The 24,352-nt window shown below is 36.3% G+C and overlaps 1 pseudogene; it reads right to left on the reverse strand.

Moving 5' to 3' along the window:
• Nucleotides 1-11,211: 11,211 nt before the first annotated feature.
• Nucleotides 11,212-12,033, reverse strand: LOC116868972 (annotated as a pseudogene).
• Nucleotides 12,034-24,352: the final 12,319 nt, after the last annotated feature.

Here is a 24,352-nt window from a genome sequence, read left to right on the forward strand (position 1 = left end):
AACTGTTAATTAACTCTTTGCTCTAACAAGACTTTAGACTGTTCTGTAGATTTTTTTTTTTTTTTTTTTTTTTTTTTTTAAGTAAGCTCTACAACCTGCTTGGGGCTTAAATTCATGACCCTGAGATCAAGGGTCAATGTTCTACCAGCTGAGCCAATACTCTGAATGTATTTTAAAATTCCTGATTCCTGTTTCTAAATTGGGGTCAGTCATGGCATGTTTGTAAGATGGTAAAGTATTCATGACACTATCCTTTTAACTTTCCCTGCTCTAATTCACATATGGGCTGCCATTTTTTCCATTCTTATTGCCCCTACCTCTCTCAGTTGGAGATAATAATTATAACTTACTTATTAACTGTTTCCCTCCCACTAAGTTTGTTCTCCTTTTCAATCAATTCTATGCATTGTTGCCATATTAAACTTAATAAAGAATGAATTTCTAATCTAGATTTCAAAGGGCTCTACAAATTACCCCTAAAATGATTCCAAATTCAATTTACTCCTAAATCTCTTTCATGAGCTGTATATTCTGGTTGAACCTAACTATTCATATTTTCCCACACATCCCCTGTGCATCCTCTTATCTGTTCCTATATGCATGTAGGCAAAGTGTTTTGCACAAAGTGGCCTGGAAGAGGTGCTCAGAGAATGGCTGGCCTGTCTTCCTCTTTAGTTGTTCATATTCTTACTATACCTACTGTGATTTAAAAATAAAAAAAAAAAATCCTGAAAAAATAACACTGCATTCATAGAACCAATTCTCCCTAAAGTACCCTTACTGGAACTCAACAGCCCCTCTCTTCTCTTTGATGGTCATAGCATTTGGTTGTAGCATTCATGACTGTTAACTTTACTACCTCATAACATAGCCATTTCTGTACTTCTCTGTATTGAACTGAATGCCCCTGAAGTTCATGGTTTGGGTGTCTCTACTGTTGCCTAATATACACTTCTACTTTGTAGTAAGTACTCAGTAAGGATCTATTTAATGAAGGAATAAAGTCTGTAGCATCCTGGAGATCCTTAGTGGGTTCCCCTATTGAACTAAGCAGTAATCCTCTTTCTGGTGATATCTTGCCAAAATTCAGAATTCAATTTTTTGAAGTTGTAGTCTCAGGAAAGGTTGTTTAAAACTATCACTAAATAATCATTTGTATTTTAATGATTAAAAAGTACAAATGATTATTTGTATAAAAATACAAATTAATTAATACAAATACAAATTTTGACTTCAGGAAAAAAATACAAATAAAAATACAAATACAAATTCTGACTTCAGGAAAAAAGTAAGCTCTGTCTTATTTCTATGCATACAAAAATACATGTACCCAAACATGTACATTTTGCTCCAGAATTTTCCACTGGGCTATACTTAGTAACAATATTATTTTTCTTAAGGAACTATTTCATTGATTGGAATAAGCAAAATTCTAATTATCAGGCCTACAAAAACCTAGACCTACAGAATTTTTGGAAGTGGAAATTGGAAATCTGAATATTTATAAGCTCCAGGGGTTTATGCAAGCTAAATCTTGAGAATTGAAGAGTTCATGGGCTATTTATCTTAAAGAATAATGACATTTTAAAAGCTATTTTTAATTAACAATTTCTAAATGAAGTGCTAATGTTACAAATATTAGCTGAAGTCTTGACTGTTCTAAGGGAGTAATGCGTTGGTTTTCAGGGGCTCTTTCCTTACAAAAACTGAGCCCCCTTTTTCTCTAGGTGGTTGGTTCTGTTCTCAAGCTATGTGAGACTGGTTTAGGAGTAGAAATTTGGAGTTCAAAGATAAAATCAATTAAAAATTTGAATATTATTTGTTTGTAGAAAAACAGTTGGGGCTGAAAGTCTGCTTGTTCCTTGGTGAGAACAAACAGTGAAAGGCAAGTATGTAGAAGTGAGAAAGAACTGAGAGGAGTAGGATAAGATCACATTTGCTTGCACATTTAGTTGGGTTACTATTGGATTTCATTCCATTAATGGCAAGGACTTTCCATTTTCTTCTGACAAGTATAAAAACAAGAGTGATTGGCAGTAGCATTAATTACTAACTAACCATTATCCAGATCTACCTTATTAGGAATGGGAATTGCCATCCCAAGCCTGTCTAAAGGGTATTCATAAACTGCATTAATTATCAAAGATAGCAAGAAACAGCAAGTAAGAAATTGCCTACCAGATTAAAATTTCCAATATTTCAATTATAACAAGCTATTGAACATATAAATGCAATGAACCTTGTAACACATGTGAATTATGTTCTGGGCTTGGAAAATAGCATCACAGTGTCTCCACCTGACAGAGTAAATAGCATAGCATTCATTAATAAAGGTTGTCAGTGCAAATGTTAAAAGGCTGGTGGAGTGAATGTACACACAGCATTCATCAACACTCTGTTGGTCTCCTTGGTCATTTCCTCTTTTGCCCTCAACCTCTTCATCAAGTTTCAATGTCAGTGGCATCTTTGTGAAGGAAAGGAGCTTCCTGCTGCTTTCCCTACTAAATTCAACCAAGATTAGGCAATGATTATTGTGAGCTTCTATTTGATCTTTAAGTTACTTTATATTCCTCTGATATCAGCCATCCTTTCTTTCTTTCTTTTTTTTTTTCCATCCTTGCTTTCTTATAAGATACATGGACAATTCCAGCACAGCTGTCATAAAGATCAACTTTCATGTGAGAACTGGATATACGTCTTTTCAATTATTCACTGTATTTATGCATGTAATTCATTCCTTTTTTGTCCTAAGATTTTTTTAACATTTTTAATATATTTTCTGCCATATGACAACATATGATAATTTCTCACTTGCTGTTTCTTGTTTTCTTGATAATTAATACAAAGTATGAATATCTTTCAGATAAGTTCAGAACTGCAAGGATAATACATGGTAATGGTGAAGAATTGCTAAAGTAACAAAAATATGCAAAGAGTGGCATAATATGCCATCTCAAAATATGCCATTTTAGCATAAAGATTATTTTGAGCTAAAGAACTTGAAAAACAGCAGATACAAGGGTAGTCCCTGAGTATTCCCTTTTCTTTCTGAAAGTAGGAGATAAAAACTCCCATGGGAAAGATGCCCTCCTTGTATCAGGAAAAAAATAGTAACATTCTTTGATGAGGAGTGATAGCTGAGAGAATTCTACACAAACAGACCTTGTTAAAATAATTCTTATCTTCCTTTAACCTACTCGCGTAATTTGGTTATTTTTCCACAGTTGCTTCTCTTTATTCAGCCTAATAATAATTTTAAAAAAGGCCTTTATTTTAACATGTCTTTGAATCTTTGTTGCCTTATGAGGTTCCTGGGTCATGTACACCTTATATAAATTGGTTTGCTCTCCTCCTATAAATCTGTCTTATGTCTGTTTAATTATCAGTCCTCATTAAGAACCCTAAATTGCGTTTCCCCATATGTATGAAGAGAAAAGTCTTACATCCTCCTATACACTTCCTAGAGAATACCACATTACATATAGTAAAGCCAATGTTTTTGTTTTCGTTTTTGTTTTTTGCTTTTTACTTCTACCCGAATACCTTTGTTATTCTTCCTAAAATAACTTCTTGCTAAGATGGGGCTAGTCTTAGACTATGGTTTATATCTTCCATGTTATGAAGCTATTTCCACCCGTAAATACTTTGTGTGTTTGCAGTGGTGGCGAAAGATAGTGCTCAGTGGCTCATGTCATGGACCCGCACTCTCAGCATTATTGTTGTCCTCTTTAGATCTGCAGAATTTAAATCTCTTGGGAGGGACCCTGCAGTCCTTGTTTTAACTGTCTCTCCAGCTAATGCTTATAGACAGTGAAGTTGAGAAGTCCTGCTTTGATCGCAATTTGTATCATTGACTCCTTTAGGAAATATTTGAGTACTTTTCAAATCAAGGAGCTAGTCTAAGTGGATCAGATAGGACTCCTTTCCTGTGAGACTACACACATCTAGAAGAGATGACAACTAGTGTAAATAAATATTTGAAGTGGATGTTGTCTTAAGAGGTTCAGACAAAGTACTATGAACAATTATATCCGATAAAGATTCTTTCCAACTAAAATACTTTGAATAAAATGTTATAGTGGGGTGGCATTGGAGCAGGATTTTGACAGATGAATGGATGTGGAGCTACAGATGCTAGGAGAAGGAAAGGCCAGTGGTTGAAGACAGAAAACACAAAAGTATAAGGTGGGACCATAGACAAGGCAGAGAATAGCAAATGGTTAAATCTGAGTGAAGCATAAAGCTTGTAAATGCTTATTGTTGGAAATAGAAATGTAGAGCAAGGCTATTCCAGAGAAGGTTTTGAAAGAAAGCCTAATGCATGTGTATTCTTAGTCATTTTTCTACATTTTCAGTTTAATCTCACCAAAAAAACATGCTCTCAACACACAATCCAAATTCCTTAAAGGCTTGACTTCTTTATATCTATGGTTCCTAGCATGGCTCCTAACAGACTTTAAAATCTTGATATATATTGTTAAGTAAATAAGCAAATCATTATTTGGAAAGTCAAACATTTAGAGCTTCCAAATAAACTGAAGGCAAATAGAAGTTTTAACTCCATATGCAGTTTTACACATCTGCTTGAAAAATTAAAACTCCCAGGGGAAAGTTAGATGGTCCACTATGTCCAAATAATAGATTTGCAAAATAATGGTGTTTGTCTGATTTATGTAAGTAAGGCTACAATGAAATGCTTTTAGAGAAGTTAGAAAAATGTGAGCTTATGCTTTATGTTTTTTCAAAAGCCTAATATTGGATTCTACTTTACCTTTTAATGGGCAACAGGCAATTATAATTGTGGCAAAATTCTAAATCTGGTCGAAAAGAGGTTATGAGTTTTTTTAGAACAGATATCATGTTTATTTATCTATCTCACATAGTGTCTTATACATAATAGGTGATCAACAAATGTTTTGATTGAATTAAATAAATACCCAGAGAAGAGCTTGGGACAGCCAGATTTTAGAAGGTTTTAAAGACATTATAAAGTAATAATGGTTATGATAGAAATAAAAATTTCTGGATTAAAAAGGATGCATTTGCGATGGTAGATGGAAGTGGGAATTTTATTACTACATGGGGAAAATATGCAGTCAGCCATGCTGGGAAGTCAGGGGGACAACAGAATGACCCATGCACATCTATAATCATAATTTTATTGTTGTCCTGGGATTTGGACAGTAACTGGAGACAGTTATGAAGCCTCATTTTGTGAACACAGTATCTCCACCTTAAATGAGCCAAGATAAGTGCAGTAATGTTTTTTTCCTTGACCCAGGAAAGGGTCAAGTTACACTTAGGGCTCCAACATAGAGCTAACACTGTAATGGGGACAGATTTGGGTCGTTTTTTTTTTTTTTTTCTTCTCCTTCTTTTACAACTGTGGCTCAGTAATATAGCCAGGTTTGTGGCTTAATTACCCTTCTATGAGTCTCCAAGGAGAGTTCCTTTTCACAGAGCTTTCAGAAGAAATGAAAATAGAAATAATGACTATCTCACCCACTTTTTCGTTGTGAAAAATAAGAAATGAGCAGTCACCTCAGCCTGTAGAGTAGCTAGCAGACAAATCTGTTTCATGCAACAGGGCTAGAATTTTATAATCTTGAAAAGAAAATAATAGTTTGGGGGCAAAATGAACAAATTCTTTCTCTCATCCACCTCTTTCTTCTCTTTCCTTCCAAAAATTATTGACAGCTCTATTAAATATCTCCTTGGCTAACCAGGAAGACAAATGTTTTGTCATGGAGATTGCTTATCCCAGAAGACATTAAACCTTTGTCTGCCAGCCCCAATTGTGCTGTCAGTGGGGGTAAGAAAGGTAACTTGTTAGAATCTGAGTCCTCTCCTCCTCTCTGTACACAGATACAGAATCCCATTTCCTATGGTGGGACTAGCCAACTTCAGATGCTCAGATCTTTTCTTGGGGACTTTGAAGTAAGCATGAAGGGTAAAAACTGTCATTTTGAATTATTTGTATGCTATGATTTAAAGCACTGTGTCCTTTTAATGATTCGAAAACCACTTGCAATGTAGTGCAGTGTAAGAACACTTTGAACTTCCTGGAATTGAAACACTCTTTTTCCCAATAACGTTTCATATTGCAAATTCAAAATAATAAAACCCCATCTAAGTCCTTAGCATATACTAAGGAAAATGTTAATAAATCATGGGGCTTCTTCCCTGTCTCTCATTAACTCTCACCCCTCTATCATGCTGCTTCCCAATCAGCTACCACCACCCAGAATATAAGCTCCAGAAGAACAGGGTTTTTTGGACCAATTTGTTGACACATGCTTCCTTAGCTTAAGATTGAGCCCAACACTTAATAAGTGAAAGTATTTTTGAATAAATCATTCCCATGTTATTAATAAGGAGCATGTGGGTTATATCCTACTCCAAGTCACAGAGCCACATGGAGCTGAATTTCATTCTCAGCCTGGGGGTGAAAGATGTTCCTTTTGTAATACTCACCAAACAACCCTAGCTGCTGGCAGCCCTGTACCAGAGATTCTCTGACCTGAAACGATTAGCTCATTTTTCTTGAGTCAAGGAACTGTGGAACCAGCTGACTCCAGCTATGCTATCCCCGTTATACCAAAAAGAACTGTTTACTTTTCAGCCAGTGGTCTGTACCCATTTCAGAGGTGAAATGGGGTGAAATAGGGTGCTGAGGCAGTATAAGTTCTCCTTGAAAAACTAGGCAAAACTCTAAACATCTCCAGACAAACACATACACACACACACACACACACACACACACACAATTTTCTACACAATTTTTAGAAGTTCACAAGAAGACCTGAAGCAAAGATTAAGAATTCTTAACTTAGACATTACTCTCCTATAATCCCTACTCTTGCCTACATGAACCAGTTTTGAAATTATATTAGAACACCTCTTTTTCCTCCTAAGCACCTATACTTGATTCTTAATGCAGAATCTGAAAATAAGTTCAGTTTTTCTCACTGGCTCTGGAAGCCTCATGGGTCGGGGTTCTGGTGTTCTATCCCTCCCTTGTCCCCTAGTCAGTTCCTGATACTCTACCCTCCCACAATGAGCGCTGAGCACATTGCAAGGACAGATGTAATTCGTAAGAGTGCTGCTAGTTTTGAGGTATTCCTCTTTTTGTCTTAAAAGGTGTAGCCATGATGTTAGGATTGTGACAGTTCCAAACGTATGTAACACAGGGAAATTTATCCATAATAAAATAGAAGGTATGTGCCTAATTTTAATATGTAAATTTAGCTTTAACTCTCAGTAGAGATTTTTAGTATTTTAAAATAAAATCTATTCATGAATGTATTACCTCTTCTGATTGAACATTCTGCTTTTGCTGCTAGGAATCCAAATTAACAGAATGATGGCAAACTTCTAAAAATCAGAAAATATTTATGAGCTGGATTTACGCTCTTAAGACCTGATTTACTGACCTAATAATTGGTCAGGAGTACACCTAGTCAAGGAGCCTACTTTTGATACAAAAAAGAAAATAAGGATATTTGTTACAGAATTTCATTGTTGCCATTAAGAAAAATCTCCAAATGGTAAAGGATATCACTGAAAAAATTCTTAACAACCCAATGGAATTTTGTCTAACATCTTTTTCAAACTAGTTGTTATTCACAAAAAGAATTATAGAGTGGTCTTGCTAAGCAAATTTTTGTTTGATTCAAGATAAATGATGATTTTCATAGTGCCATTTCCTGGTAGCTTCATTATACTCATGTGTAATGATCATTTCCTGGACAATAGTTACTTCATTTGCGTATATCTTAAATGGCTCATGGATTTTTCACCTCTTATTTAAATCTCTTAATTGTGGGTTGTAATACAGCACATAAATGAGATAGAATAAGGTCTTTAGCAAAGTATTTTATACTAACAAGTATAATGATCATGTGTTTTTGCTCATTTATTATCTAAATCCTGATTACATTTCTACCCTGAATCTTGACACAGTAATTTGTATCTCAATGCATTCCTAATTTAAGCATTAAAAAATAAAGGCAAAATCTGCTTTTGGTTCTTGAATAAAAAGCACCATGGCACCATAATTGTAATTAGGAACAAACACTGCTGTGGTTTTCTTATTATAATGATAGATAAATACTATAACTACATTGTTGTCTCCTAAATGAAGTATAATAAGCTCTGTCAGCAGAAGATGGTTCTTTTTTAGATCCGAATACATTTTGCCCCATTAAACCAAAAATCCATTTTGCTGCTATTAATTTCTTAATTATTTATTATTATACATTTAAATCATATTTTATGAGATAGCTTCACATTGTCCTGCCTCCTTTGGCCCCGAAGAATTTTCTTTCCTCCTACTAATGTATAATAACTAGGATAACAGAAATCTCGTCAATTTGAGTATTAAAGACAAGCATAGAAGTTAATCAGTTGGGAATGGCTGTTGGTCGTCTGCTTGAGATCATCTCACCTCATCTCTTTCTTTGTTAATGTACTGATTGTTCATTGCCTGATTTGTAGGGTAGAGTGGTAACTTACCTATAGAGAAATGAAATAATGACAAGATCAATCTCCTCTGGCTATAGTGTAATTTGTCACTAATTTAAAAGTCATATCCAAACAGGTGATTTAATCACGGGTGTGTGGAGACTCCACCTCAAGCTGTTACGCATTCCTTGATTTGGGGTTGAGACATCTTTTCCTCTACCAGGCCCTTGGGAATATCACGGGGTCATTAATTTTCAGTTTGCTTTTACAGCAAGATTTCTCATGCTCACAAAAAGGGAACTGAACTCTGTGCCCCTTAATAATTTGTTTTTCTGTGTTTGGGATGGAGGGCACGGGAATACATTGGAATGCATTTACATCCAATCAATATTTATTGCTTATACAATATGGAAAGGTAAAGCCTGGCAACAATTAAGCCACAGGCTGGTAGAATCTTCCCAAATTCTTCATATGAGCAACCAGAGGAAAAATGAATAAATGTACAACCCCCCACAAGATCAAATGGGAGCTCGTAGAAAACATCTGGGGTAGTGTTTCCTCTTCTTCCTTTAATTCCTCCCTCTTCTGTACTGACATACATGTGGGCACAGCTTTCTGGGCAATATGTAGCACATACATCATTCCAGATAGCACACAACTTCAGCAAAAAATTATGGCTGCAGAGAGTACATTTTGAACTCTCCTGCAGCTGAAAAGCTGTTTACCATAGCATTTGTTGATTTGAGCAGGGGAGATGCAAGTCAGATTCATTCTTCTTATTTGCATGCCAAGAAGGCAGAAGCCACCCAGAGCCTCCCAGCCCACAGCTGTTTCAGAGAACTTTTCTGCTTCTGAGAGCAGAGGTGGTGCCATCTGCACTGCCTGAGGTTTTCTTGTGGGCACATTCTGTACTCTGCTACAGGCTTTTTAATTAACTGAGAGCTAGCTAAAGGGATGCTCAGCCACTGAAGCTAGAGACTAAGAAAAACAAAATCACAGAAGATGAAGAAAATGAACATTTTTTATTATTGGGAGGCTAATATTCTGCAACAGTACCTTGGACGCAGGCCCAGCGTTTTGAGCCAACCACCAGCAAACAAGATCAATTGCATAAGGACAAAAACATTTATGCTGTATTAAGAAGGAGAGCAAATCATCATAGTTATGCAAAGCAGACTGAGCATTATGCTATAGGGCTCCATCCATAAAACATAAGTGTTTGATAATTATCATAAAGGTAAAACGCATTCGCTAAAATAGAGTGCCCTGGAAAGTAGAATGCACCACACAGTTTACTTTTGATTTTGCTGGAGGTGTTTTCTAAATAGCTCAATTAAAATAATTTTCTCTACTTATGAGTTAAACTCACGTAAGTACAAATCTGTGCATATAATGGCATAATTCAAACCTACATCCATATCTAAGTACCATAGAAAAAAAAATCATAGTTCTCTTCTTTCTTACTGCTTCTGCCCACTCCCTACCCTGTGGTCCCCTTCACAATATTTGCCCCCTGCTCCCACTCTAGCAGGCCTTTCTCTCCCTGCTCTTCTGGGATTTTCACTGCCATCTTAGAGAAGGCTTTTTTAAAGCAGTAATGTAAGCTATTCAAAGGTCAGTTTTGATGGAATTCTGATAAAAAAGACATTGTTATTAATACTCAATGTTTGCATACCATAAGTACTATTCATCACCGTTACTCTTTTTTTCAGACATCCACCACAAATGACTCAGAAAAAAATTTCTGTGCCTGGTCTGATACAACTCTGAGGCAGCCACATTGTGTTTTCCTTTTGATTTTTAAAAAAGAAGGGAAAAAATGGACCACTGCTGTCAGATTTAGTCTATGTAAATAATCCTCACTGTTGATAAGAAAAGATTCCATAAAACGATAGGATTTGTTAGTCTGACACTTTCAATCTGTAGTCTTGGAAAATGTATATTCCTGGAATTAACCAGTGTTTATTGAGCATATTGAATTAAATAAATTACTACTTCCTCATGGGTTTTCATCTTGAATCCCAAGTTCAACTCTGGGCTTCAACCCTTCCTTTCTAAGGGATTGTTGGATGTTTCTGTTTGTAGTTAGCACGGCTCTCTCACTTAGCAACACCTTTACCACTAAACCTAATTCCCTTTATGACTACCTTTGATCTGATTTGGCGTCACTAATGGGTTGAATCTACCAGCAGCCAACATTCACAAGTTTGATGATTCTCTCCTTCTCTCCTCTCCCTCTGTTCATGTCTCATTTGGGTTATTGTCAGCTGGGGTCTTTGAGAGAATGCAGTGAGCACTTCTCTGCTCTCCCTTATTAGACATGTAGTGTGAATAAAATAGAAGTTCTTGTTTTTTAAGCTTCTGAAATTTTGTGGCTTTTTGTTATGACAGGATAATCTAGTCCCTCCAAACTAATATAATCCTACTACTGAAGTTTTCAATAAATAATTTATCTCTCGAGAATAATAATTTTATGTCTTCCTTTTAATTAACCATATTTTATAGGTTTTTCTTGCCATAGAGCACTAGCCAAAACCTGCACTATATTACTGTAAGAGTAAGCATACGGCGCACACACTGGACTTGTTCCTAATCACAAAGAAAATACCATTTACTATGTGGTTTACCTTGAGCAATTTTGTTGATACTATAAGAAGAAAATAATTTTCTCTTCCACTCCTAGTTTGCTAAAAAAAATAAAAAGGGTTTAGATTTTTACAAATTTTTTGAAAGAGAATTTTTTATTACTTTTATGTACAGAATATTCAACAGCATACACTTAGCCCAATTTAGTGGCCAGTTCTTTAGCCTTTGCCTTTTCCAGTTTGGCAATGTGAGCTACCAACTTTGGGCCCAAGATGTTGCCTCCCCAGGAACGGCAGGTCTCATTATGTCTGTCATTGTAATTGGTCCCAGTACATTCCACCAGCTTAGCCAGAGTTCCTTTGTCTTCTGAGTTAACATGTATGAAAGCAACAGTGGTGCAGGACTTCCTGTGAAGGATACCTCCCAGTCTGGTCTTCCCCCCTGATAATACAGTAGGGAACCTTCATCTTGTGACACAGAGCAGGCAGGAAGACACCCGGCTCAATGGGATCCACATCATGTGCAATCACTACCAGCTGAGCCTTTTTGTTTTCCACCAAGGTGGTGACAGGAAAAGCTCCAGCTCAGAGGACAGGCAGCCTCTTAGTGGGTACATCCTCTTTCCCAGCAGGTTTCTTCTCAGCTAGGGCCAACAATCTCTGCTTCTCTTGCTGTGTTTGCAGACCAGCTTAAGCATTTGAGGAGCTTTTTGGCAGTCCAAGGCCCAGGTGAACTGGAGAATCAGGGGAGGCACTTTTAGATGCTTATAGAGAATAGTCCTTCGTCGCTGCAGCCAGAGGTAGAAGAGCCATTTGACAAAGCTGGCAAGGTCTCCTTTGGGCTGGATGTCTTGTATGATGCCAGAATTCTTGGGCCTTTTCTCGAACAGGGACTGACCACCTTCTTAGCCTCCTGCTTCTTGATGACAGCAGGGGCCGGGGCCACCTTCTTCCCCTTTGTCTTCTTTCCTTCGGGCATCCTGGGTGGCTGGAGAGAGAGCCAGTTTTTTTTTTTTTTTTTTTTTTTTTTTAAGTCATCAGTGGGTTGTTGAATTTTATCAAATGATTTTTCTACATCTATTGACATGCAGGTACAGTTTTTCCTCTTTTAGACTTTTGGGGTTTTTTGGTATTTTTTATTAACATAATGTAATATTGTTTCAGGGGTACAATTCTTTGATTCATCAGTCTTACACAGTTCACAGTGCTCACAATAGCACACGCCCTCCCCAGGGTCCATCACCCAGCCATCCCATCCCTCCCACCCTCCTCCACTCCAGCAACCTTCAGTTTTGTTTCCTGAGATTAAGAGTCTCTTATGGTTTGTCTCCATCTCTGGTTTTGGCTTGTTTCATTTTTTCCTTCCTTCCCTATGATCCTCTGTCTTGTTTCTCAAATTCTTCATGTCAGTGAAAGCATATGATAATTATCTTTCTCTGATTGACTTATTTCACTTAGCCTAATACCCTCTAGTTCTATCCACATCATTCCAAATGGCAAGATTTTGGGGTTTTTTGATGGCTGCATGATATTCCTATAAACACACACACACACATATATACCACATCTTCTTTATACATTCATCTGTTGATGGACATCTGGGGCTCTTCCCATAGTTTGGCTGTTGTGGATATTGCTGCTATGAACACTGGGGTACACGTGCCCCAGATCACTACAGTTGTATCTTTAGGGTAAATACCCAGTAGAGCAATTGCTGGATCATAGGGTATCTCTATTTTCAACTTTTCCTCTTTTAATTTTTTAATATGGTAACTCTATTACTTGATTATTACTTGATTTTCTGTTAAAAAAACCTTACATTTCTAGGTTTCCTTTAACTTTACTATCCTTTAAAATGTACTTCTGGATTCAGTTCATTAACATTCTTTTTAAATTTTTGTCATTTATAGTCTTGATGAAGATTGGTCTATAGTTTTCCTTACTCATATTTTCCTTGAGAGTCTTAAGAATCAAGATTATAAAATGAGCTGGAAAGTATTCTCTGTGTGTCTAGACCCTAGAGAAGTGTGTATATAAGACTGACTGTATTCCATGTTTGTAAAATTCATAAATGAATAAATATTCACATAGTGGGGTTGTATTAAACTTTTTTAATGATGAAGGGATGTTAAAACTGTTTGGTAACCAGTGATACATATAAAAGGTATAAATTACCTAGGTTAATAAGATACTCTTAATCTCACAAAACAAATTGGGGGTTGCTGGGGGAGGCGGGTAGGGAGAGGGTCGTTGGATTATGGACATCGGGGAAGGTATGTGCTATGGTGAGTGCTGTGAAGTGTGTAAACGTGGCGATTCACAGACCTGTACCCCTAGGGCTAATAATACATTATATGTTAATAAAAAATAAATAATTTTTTTAAATTCCCCAGGTTAACATTGGAGGCACTCTATAATCTAGCTTTGATCAGATCTTAAGCCTCAGGAAAAATATTATTCTTGATTTCCTTTAGCTATATCACTTTTCTTTTCATAAATTAGTACAGCTGATATTTTTAAATCCACAAGATAAATTATATGGTCCCTGGCAAAATCTTATCCCTTTTCAGATGAATTTATCTGGACTCAAGAAGACTGAGTTAGTTCTCCAAAGTCATATGACTAAGGAGTCACCCTTTAAGTTCTAACCTCCTTTGCGAGGTTGTCTCTTGGTTTTCCTGCCGCTTTTCTGCACCACTGCTCTTAAACACACTATACCAAACTCATCATCTCTCATAATACATGACCTCCTCAGAAGACTTATAGTACTTAAGACAGTCCATTATTTATGTGAGTAGAAAAGGCAAGGTATACTGTAGGCATACAATAAATACTTGTGGGTGGATTGGATACACTATTGAATGAAGGAATATATCTCTGTTTTTCCATTACATTGTAAAATTCCTGAAGACAAGTTTGATGCACAGAAGGTGCTCAAAACATGTACATTAAGTAAAGGAATGCATGGAATAAACCATATAGTTTGGAATAAACCATGAATAAACATACGGAATAAACCCTAAAGTGCTAGAACCAACCCAGTGATTTTTTTTCTACTCTCTCTGGCTACCCTATAGGGAAAGGCCATAAAAATACATGTTTGAAACACCTTTTTTAAATTTTCTGTAAGAGAACTGATTATTCAGAAAGAGTTAACAGGAGAAGGGATTCCCTAAGGAGATTTTTTTTTTTTTCTAAAAAACAGCCTGTTTTGGAAGGTTGCCTCAGGGATTGTTTCACTAAATGCTCACAGTGAAATGGAGAATAACAGGCATCCATGTGCTCTTCATGTAACCAAAGGGACTATGCTGTTCATGCGTATGTGTATGTGGAGTGTATGTGGAACAAAGTAGGATATAGATAAATGTTTACAAAATATAACCAAAAGTGACATGTGCTTCCATAGTTAGACATCATGAGTTGTGCAAAAAGACTAAATGTGTGGTATTTTCTTTAATTAAGCATTTACAACTTAACAACACAACCTAATATATTCTATTTAAAAGCTAAGATTTTAAGTAACTAAAGTTTATAATATGCTCTTTGTTTTTATTTATCTGTGTATTTCCAGAGTGCCTATCAGTTAATGGTAAATGAAAATGTAATTGAGACCCATCCTAAAAAGTTGAGTCATTTGTGTTTTATAAAGGACACAAATGCAGGCAAATTTCTTGTATTTGGTTATAATCCACATTATCATCTGCTTATGAATCAACTCATGTAGAGATTCTCTAGGGCCATGGGAGCAGCATGTACTAAGCACACTCAGAACCTTTAGAAGGACTAGAGAGAAAATATTATGCAGAAGTATTTGGACTTTATGTATATTATGAGATGACAAGCTTGGATTTTATTCAAGAAATTATGGAGTGGCAGGAATAATATCAGTTTATATTGTTTGTATGATTTTCAGTATAGTACATGGTTATGAAAACTTTTATTGGATAGTAGATAAGATCATGAGCACTGAAGTCAGATTATGTGGGTACCTATCCAGCCCTATTTCTTATAAACTGTGTGACCTTCAGCAAGTTTCAAAACTTATCACTTTCCTCATCCCAAAACAAGGACAATAATTATAACTACCTCCTTGGGTGCTTTGGGGGATTGATGAGTTAATAAATGTAAAGCACTTAAGACAATGCCAAGCATACTGAAGCAGCGTATATTCCAAGATGGTAATGATGATGATGATGATGAAATAATATTAAAATAGAATTAATAATGAGTTCCATAGTTAGGAGTGGGGAAAGTATTTAGAGAAGCAAGATTTCACCTTAAAGAAAATGACTTTGAATAATTACCAGTTATGTTATTATATTTACTCCTTCTCTCTTCTCTTCTGGTCAGACTAGGATCAGACATTAAATCTTGTTAAACAAAGGTGTTAGAAAGAAATGTGACTGGAATATAAATCTGGAATTCAGATAACTGAGATTTGGAATGGACCAGAAAATGTGACCTTACTGTAGCAATTTCTCCTAAGAAGTCCTTTTTATTTCCTCCTATCAAATAGATGAAGGGAATTATAATATATGCTAAGAGGAGAATGACACTGAAGGGAGAAGATTTGGGAAATTTACATGAGGAAATCTTTGTGAAAGCCTCTTTTTGTCAGTTTCCATCTTAAATAACTCTTTTGGAATGGCAGACAACAAACTTCTTCAAATAGGCTTTAACCCCTTGCTGTTAAATATTATGCTACACGTGACTGCTTAGGGGTGGGGTGTTGAGAGATAAGTAGTTCTAAATTTTCAAAGCAAATAGATCCCTTTTTAGCTAAGGTCACTCTGGAACAGTGTGAAACATGGTCTGAAATTGGAAAGCACTGGGACTAAGTAGTCCAGATACATGCTCAATAGTGCAAGGCAAGAAATGGTGAAGTTAGAGACCATGTCAACAGAGAGGGAGATGAATGAGGACAGACAATGTTCCAGGTTTGTTGACAGCATGTGAGGATGAGAGAAGTATATTGTGTAGATGTGGAGAGTGTTCATTTTCCTTGAGAGAACAGAAGTTGAGGTGGTTGCTTGGGAAAATGATTGAAAGGCATATTAAATTTATGTTGTCTGGAGCTGGTAGTATTTATGATCAGTTGGAATTATGTTAGAATTTCTGAAAAGAATGTGTTTAGAAATTTCATCAACCTGGAGCCAAAGGCAAAAATGGATAAAATCACCAAGAGAAAAAGAAGCACATGAAGCAACCAAAAGAGGGGAACAATAACAGAACCCTGGAAAACTTCAAACATTCAAAAGGAAGTTGAAAAAGTAATGTGATAGGAAAGATATTGAAGTCTCCCTTCAATGGTCTCTTTCTTCCTCTTTTCCTTATATACTGATGTTCCCAGGGTTCCATGCTCAACCCCTGTCCTTTAACATATACCTATCTCTTCACCTCAGAACCCAAAGTGCCAACTGCCTACTAGACATTTCCATTTCAACATCCCTCAGGCAATTCAAGCTTCCCCACAGGGCCCCTCATCTGACGCTGTTGAATCAGAAAACTCCTTTTATTACTCTTCTTTCAGTGAAAGGCGTTACCATTCACCTTGTGACACAAGTCTGAACAGTGCTCTGGATCATTCTATGGTACTTTCCCTTCCGTATTTTCTACATTTAAGTTTACTGCATTCCAAGAATTCTATATCCTTTCAAGCTTTCTTACCCACTCCTTGCTCTTACCATCCATAGTAACTCCCCTTTGAGTGATTCTTTCATATTTTGTTAATCTGGTTGCTGTGCTGTTTCTTAATTGTGTGTTCTATGACTTCATCTCCTGCACTGCCCCCATGACTATTTATGTCATTTCCCCACATTAAACATAGTATTGATTTACTGTGAATAAAATTCAAATTCCTTTGAATTGGATATAATGATACTTTGGGCCTTGGCTACCTATTGAGCTTTACCTTTCACAATTTTGTAAGTGTGAAACCCCTAATATACATACCATGCTGTTTTGAATTTCAGAATGATCTAACTGATCATGCACATGTACTTGATTGCTTGAAATGTCTAAATCAGTGGTCATCAACTATGGCCTATGGGCCAAATCCAGATTGGCATCTGCTTTTGTAACTAAAGTTTTCTTGGAATTCATCCATGCCTCTTTATTTATGTGTTATCTGTAGATGCTCTCTAACAGAGTTGAGTAATTGTGATAGACATTATCTGGCTCCCCAAATCTACAGTGCTTACTCCCTGGCCTTGTACAAAAAAAAAAAAAAAAAAAACAACAACAACAACAACAACAAAAAAACCTTTCCTAACTTGGGTCTAAGCTGATGTCGTAAATACTGAGGAAACTTGATCCAAAACAGGATTTCATAAGTCAAGGAATGTTGTTTTGGCAGGGAACTATTCATCAACTTCATACAAGTGCATAAGTTTTAAACAACAAAAACACTTTGGTTCTCATTTATTACAGGTAGAACTTATGTTTATATTGTCCTCTTTATGACACAACTGAGATTCTTGTGTCATCTTCCAATTCTCTATTCCATTCTGACCACAGTACTATACACATTAGTGGCCAGAAATCTGAAATCAAATACTTCCAGGCTTGTGGCAGCTATAGGAAAAGGCTTCAAAAGACCTCCAAGCATAGGCACCATAGTTGACTGAGGGCTGAAGGCACTGAGCTCTGATATCCATGCCTGCTTTTACACTGGGGCCATGCCTCCCCTGGCCTGTTGCTAGTCATGAGTTCAGTATTGACTCTAAGGGAGACCTGTTCCTGGAAAACACATGCTCCTTTGATGCTGGATTTGGCCTGAGAACATCTTAGAAGGCTTGTCAAACATTCCTTGCCTCGCATGGTGGTCTAAGACGCTTATATTCAGTCTTCCTTTTTCCTTCACTCAGAGACAGATTTGCATCACTACCTCATAGGTCTGCCTACCTTCCAGGGTTCCCGCTCCATTTTTCTCTCATGGGTCTTTTCCTACTAAATACTTGCATCTTGGGGTGCCTGAGTGGCTCAGTTGGTTAAGCATCTGCCTTTGGCTTAGGTCATGATCCCAGGGTCCTGGGATGGAGCCCCGCTTCAGGCTCCCTGCTCAGCAAGGAGTCTGCTTCTCTCTCTCCCTTTGCCTCTGTCCCCCACTCATGCCCAAACTCTCTCTCAAAATAAATAAAATCTTTAAATAAATAAAGAATACTTGCATCTTCACTCTCTTTTACTATCTTCTGCTCAAGGAACCTAAACTCTTTTCCCTTCTCCACAGAGCTGGCCTTTATTTTAATTTCCCCACCTTTCCTCATTTCAATCTTCCCCTCCACTACTTCAGAAAAAAAAGAGCAACTTTTTTTGTCAAAATCATTAAAAGTCCATGGTAGAACATTCTCAGTTAAACAATATAAAAGAGACACTCTGGACCTTATCACCTCCTTAAAAGCATCACAGTCTGCAGAATCTCAGAGTGAGGTGAGCATTATTCTCTGTGACCTATCCACAGAGCTTTAGAAATAGCAGGCTAATGGAACATGTGTGTTTCTTCTTTCATCTGGGTAGGGGTGGGGTTTCTACTCTGATTAATAAAGAAGTGGAGAGAACTAAACTGGCTTATTCTTACGTGGTACCTATCCACTGATTTATTAAGCAAATATTTATTGACTGTCTGCTGTGTGGGAGTTAGGCACTGTTCTAGGTCTGTAAATCAGGCCCTTCATTCCCAGCCTTTGAGAAGTTGGTGCCAACTATAGCCTGCTATGCTCTGCCTCTTAAGAATAGCTTTGATGGCTATGAGATTAGTCAAGAAATTATAAAATACCCTTTGCCAAAATCTACTAGCCCACATAGTCTACAAATTATAAGTTAATTTGTGTCTTACTTTTAAATTGCAGATATATCTCTGTAGAATTAAGACTAAAATTGGATCACGACCTGGAATGTTTTGATTCAATCAAACAATTTTATTTCACCTAGGACTTGGGAGATTTGCTGGTGTGAAGTTTAGTGATGTAAAATAAACTCAAGAAATTATAGAAGAACCAGATATATGAAAAATATAATAACTAAAATAAATTTTTAAAAAGAAGAGATGAGAAATACACCTGAGGAATGAAATAGCAAACTAGAAGAGTATATTGAAAAAAAAATGCATCACCCTCCCCACCAAAAACAGAGAGGAAAAAAAGAAATAGGTTAAAAAAAAATATGGCAATGATAAACAGAAAATAGACATAAATGTGATGGCAAACAGGAGGTCCAAGGAAGGGTGAAAACTAAAATTAAGAGGAAGAAACACTTGAGCAAATAATGGAAGTCCATTTCTGAAATTAAAAAAAAAAAAGATGACAAATATCAGATTAAAAGTGCCTATAAAGTGCCAATGAGGAGAGGCACTTAGACATCATAAAATGTAAGAATACTGTAGATGCCAAAAACATTCCAGGAGCTTAGAGAAATAACAGATTGTATTCAAAGGGAAAGACATTTTTAAGATTGCACTAAATGTAGCATGGAATATACTTTCAAGCAAGAAAAGATCTTAGAACGTAGAATTTTTATCCAACAATACTGTCATACTAAAATAGTCTGTCCTATAAGTCCTTAGAAATTTCAGTCCGCATCAGTGACTAAGGATTAGTATAAAAATGTATATAAATTCTAACAAACACAAAAGTACCAGTAACCTTTATTTTATAAAAAAGTAAACTTTTTTGCCTATTTTAAAATAAGCAAAACAAACATTTCTAGAAGATAGAACACATATGACCAGTAAACAAATACATGATCGATACCTCTCATAATCAGGGAATTGCAAATCAAGATTACAATGAGATAGAATTTTAAACCCACTCAATAAGAAAAAAAAAAAAAAGTTAACAAATGCCAAGAGGATGTAGAACTACATAATTTGTTATACATTACTGGTAAGAATGAGAATTTTTGCAACCAATTAGATAATAGTTTGAATATGCCTTTTACATTTGACCATTCTTACATCTACTGATGCAGCAATTTTATTTCTAAGTAAATACCTAAGAGAAAAATGTCCATGTATGCAAAAAAGATGTGTACAAGAATGTTCTCGGAATCACTGTTCACAGGAGCAACAGCAGAAAGACAACATAAGCACCCCTCCATTAAATATTATATGAGTTAGTTTCCCACTGCTGATATAAGAAATTACCAAAAACTTTGACTTGAAACAATACAAATGTATTATCTTTCTGTTCTGGAGGTCAAAAGTCTGAAACAGTCTTACTGGGCTAACATCAAGATGTCAGCAGTGCTGTTTTTTCCTAGGGGGAAAAATCCATTTTCTTGCCTTTTCTAGCTTCTGGAGGTTTCCTACATTCTTTGACTCCTTGCCCCCTTCCCTCTTAAAGGCAGCAATACCTGGTAGTGTCTTTCCCACATGATATAATTCTGATAGCCTTCTCCAGCCTTGTTCAGCATGTGATTACATTGGACCCATCCTAATAGTCCAGAATAATCTCAAAATCTCAAGGCCTTTAGCAACCCTATTTCACCTAAAATCATAATTCTCCTTTGTCACATAATTTAACATATTCCCAGTTTCTGGGATTAGGACAGGGACATTTTTTTGCCACTGTTCTGCCTGCTACATATATAACTATCAAAATAAATAAACTACAGTGATATAACATCACAGAATGAACCCTAGCAGTATAATATTAAGTGGAAACAGTCATTCTCAAAATATTATATACAGCAATGTGTCCTTTTTTATAAAGTAAATAATAATAATTTTAAAAATGTATGTACTTGAAAAGCATTGCCAAATGAGACAGATGGTGAGTGGGGACTGGCTGGGCTGAAGGAGGTGACATTTTGGGACATCTACAGTGATGTCCTCAGGTACAACTTAGTTTATCTTACTCCATCAGCAAATTTTTAAGAGTGGATCTTAAATCCACTGGTTATTTGTGATCAGAAAAATTTCTTATGACCTACCAAAAAATTTAGAACAATATTGCTGCTTTTTGGATAAAAAAGTAAAGAATGGGGGCGACTGGGTGGCTAAGTGAGTTGAGCCACTGCCTTCGGCTCGGGTCGTGATCTCAGGGTCCTGGGATCGAGTTCCGCATCAGGCTTTCTGCTCAGCAGGGAGCCTGCGTCCCTCTCTCTCTCTCTGCCTGCCTCTCCATCTACTTGTGATCTCTCTCTGTCAAATAAATAAATAAAATCTTTTAAAAAAAGTAAAGAATGCGTACATTCATTTATACCTATAAAACTCTATATGTGCAAACAATTATAATGAAAGAAGCAGAAAAGTGGATGAGTAAATTTGAAAGCACTGCTCTGGGTTTTCAGAGTCATGCCATCAGCATCATCTTACTGAGTCATTATATCACATGTTGGTGTTTTTCTCATTTGCATGTCAGCTACAGTGAGATTAATCTTATTTAGGCCTGACTGAAGTTGTAGATTAGATATGATTGATTTTAGTTTTTAATTTAGTGTTTTACCTTTGAACAAGCATACACAGGGGAATATCTTATACTGTGGTGTGAAAGGCAGAGATATATGGAACCATGTGCTAACTCTTTCTTCAGAACATCCTGATGCTTCATCTATACTAATTAGAATTTCAGAAGCTGAGCAGGAAATAATTCATATGTAGAAGAAGCAAGATCAGTTGGTCACAGAGTGGAAGTATTAATTCAATTTATTGGCCATTTAAGAGACCTGGACACCCTAAATTAGTTTATAATTCCCTGCACACATATCATATGTCATGCTTTTCAGTGTTCTCCCCAGTCCATTTTCTTATTAGGACTCTCCTGTGATCCTGTATGATGGGTTGAAGAAGCATAATGAACGCCGTTCTACAGATGAGGATACCAAAATATGGCAAGAGTAAATACCTCATCTCAGTTGAAATTCATCACCATCTGATGACAGAACTCTACCAGAATTCAAGTCTTCAAAATCCTTCCTGTATCAATTAAAGTAATGTTTGTTGTAACAAATACCAAAATGTATAACAGCTAATAAATGATAGAAGTTTCCCATTCAGGTAAAGTACAAAGTAGGTGCTCCTTGACAGTTTTTTCAAAGTGTGAATAAAGGACACAGACTTTACCAGTAGCTTCCAATGCCACTGTCCTTATTTGTGTCAAGCTAGTGTAGGAAGAAAAAATATGGAAGATTTTTACAAGGTCAGGCCCAGCAGCAGCATGCCTCACTTCTACTCACATTACATTGATAAAACTCTGTTCGATGTCAAGCAAAGCTAGGGTAAGTCAGTTATCTAGTTGTTTCCTGGAAGAAGAAACTGTTCACAAATATGGTAGAAAATCTCTTTCTGCCATACTAGCCAAGTACTCTTCACTGTACCAAGTTACTACAAAGGTTAAGGTATATCCATTTCCCAACCCTTGCAAAGTCACAAAACACTGAAGAAGTTATTCTTTATTAGAATCAGTAACAGATTAAGTGAGTTAACCTGTTCAATGAGTGTCATGAACATGTTTGTTGACACAGTTCCAAAAGGAGTTCTCTAATAAGGAGACACAGGGTTTTCATGGTAAACATTGCAATAGAGATTTGAATGAAGATATAGATAACATATTGATCTATTTCTACTTAAAACACTTCTGACACACAAAAAAGAATTTTTTCCACACCAAGTTCTACTACTCTCTGGACACCAGCTGGATGACCTATAATTCAATTCAATTCTGGCACTAACTACCCAGAGTAAGAGATGCATGTGGCAAGCTATAGAGGAAGAGGTAGAGGAATCCATGCCCTCTCTGGGTATGTTACCCTCTAGCATTCATGTTCACCACTCCAGAAACTATCTGAACCCTTTGTTTAGGGTTTTGATGGAGGTTCCATTACATAGGCATGATGGATTAAATCACTGGTCATTAGTGACTGAACTCACAGTCCACCCTGGAGGTACAGGGATAGGGCTCAAAGTTCCAACCCTCTAATCACTTGGTTGGATTTTTCTGGTGACCAACTCCCATCCTGAAGCTTTCTGGGAATTCCTCAGCCAAGAGTCATTCTCCTTATTACCAAGGCACTCTTATCATTCAGGGAATTACAAGGATTTTGGGAACTCTGTATCAGGAACCAGGAACAAAGATGAAATTTTATAACAAAAGATGCCCTTATTACCCCACCACTCAGGAAATTCTAAAGGTTTTAGAAGCTTTTATAATAGGAACTGGAGACAAAAATTAGATACATATTTCTTACTATATCACATTATCACACACACATATACACATGCATGCACACACACCAAGTTCGTAGGTGCTGCAAGTTAATTAGTTAATGTAAAATGTTTAAAAATGTGAGAACTTCTTTATGATATTGTGTTTCATAACAGTGTCCAGTTTATTAAACTATTTTTTATAACCAGTTACTGAGTTTTAATACTAAGCAGTTTCAAATGCATTATCTCCTGGGTGAGCTAAGTATAGTAGATTCCTATTACCCATGGTAGTTACGTTCTATAAACTTTCTAAGAGCAGTAAATTAGTGAACACTGAACCAGTGCTCCTAGGGGAAACACAAGGTTGCATTCCTGTGAGCCTCTGCTTATAATATTTTCATCAACCAATCAACACACATCCGTGTTTTATGTATCTTTCAGTTTAAAGACATCTTATTTAATACATAATGTTTATTCATTAGCATTGAACTTGAACAAGAGCACTATAACTCATGCCTGAATGAAGCTTATCTAGAACATGTATTTTCTCCAGAAGTTTCATCATATTCTTCTTGTGTTTAGGAACACTAAATTGCATTTCAGCAGTATGATTGGGAGCCATTTTAAACAGCAAAATCACCAAGAAGAAGCATAAAGATGTGTAAAACATGGCACTAAATCATGAAAAGGACAATCACTTATAATAGGAGAGTTGAAACAAGAGGAATGCCTTGTTTGGCATCAGCGGGGGACATGAGCATTGAGTCACTCAAATATTTCACTGCTCTGTGCATGTCTGTGAATGACGATGAAAGCACCACTAGTATTCATGTTAGCATCCAAATAAATTTTAGTGAGTAGATAAATCTACAACATAACAGAATCTGAATAATGAGAATTAATTTTACCTTTATTATGCCATTTCATTCTTAGAGGTCAAGTCATCTACCAAAGTTATACCATTGGTAAATGGCAGATGTGAAGTCCACTTGGCCGAGGCCAAGTTTTGATTACTATGCTATTTATCTCATGATCTGTTAGGTGTGTTCAGGAACCAGTGGTCCTCACTAATAATTGTGAATATTTAAACACTGAGTCATTATCCTCTGTGACCTTTAAAATAACTTCAAATCTTAAGATTCAATTATTTTAAGAGGTAACT

This window comes from Lontra canadensis, unplaced genomic scaffold (assembly GCF_010015895.1).
Source record: "Lontra canadensis isolate GAN:19392208 unplaced genomic scaffold, GSC_riverotter_1.0 scaffold17, whole genome shotgun sequence".
Classification (NCBI taxonomy): Eukaryota; Metazoa; Chordata; class Mammalia; order Carnivora; family Mustelidae; genus Lontra; species Lontra canadensis.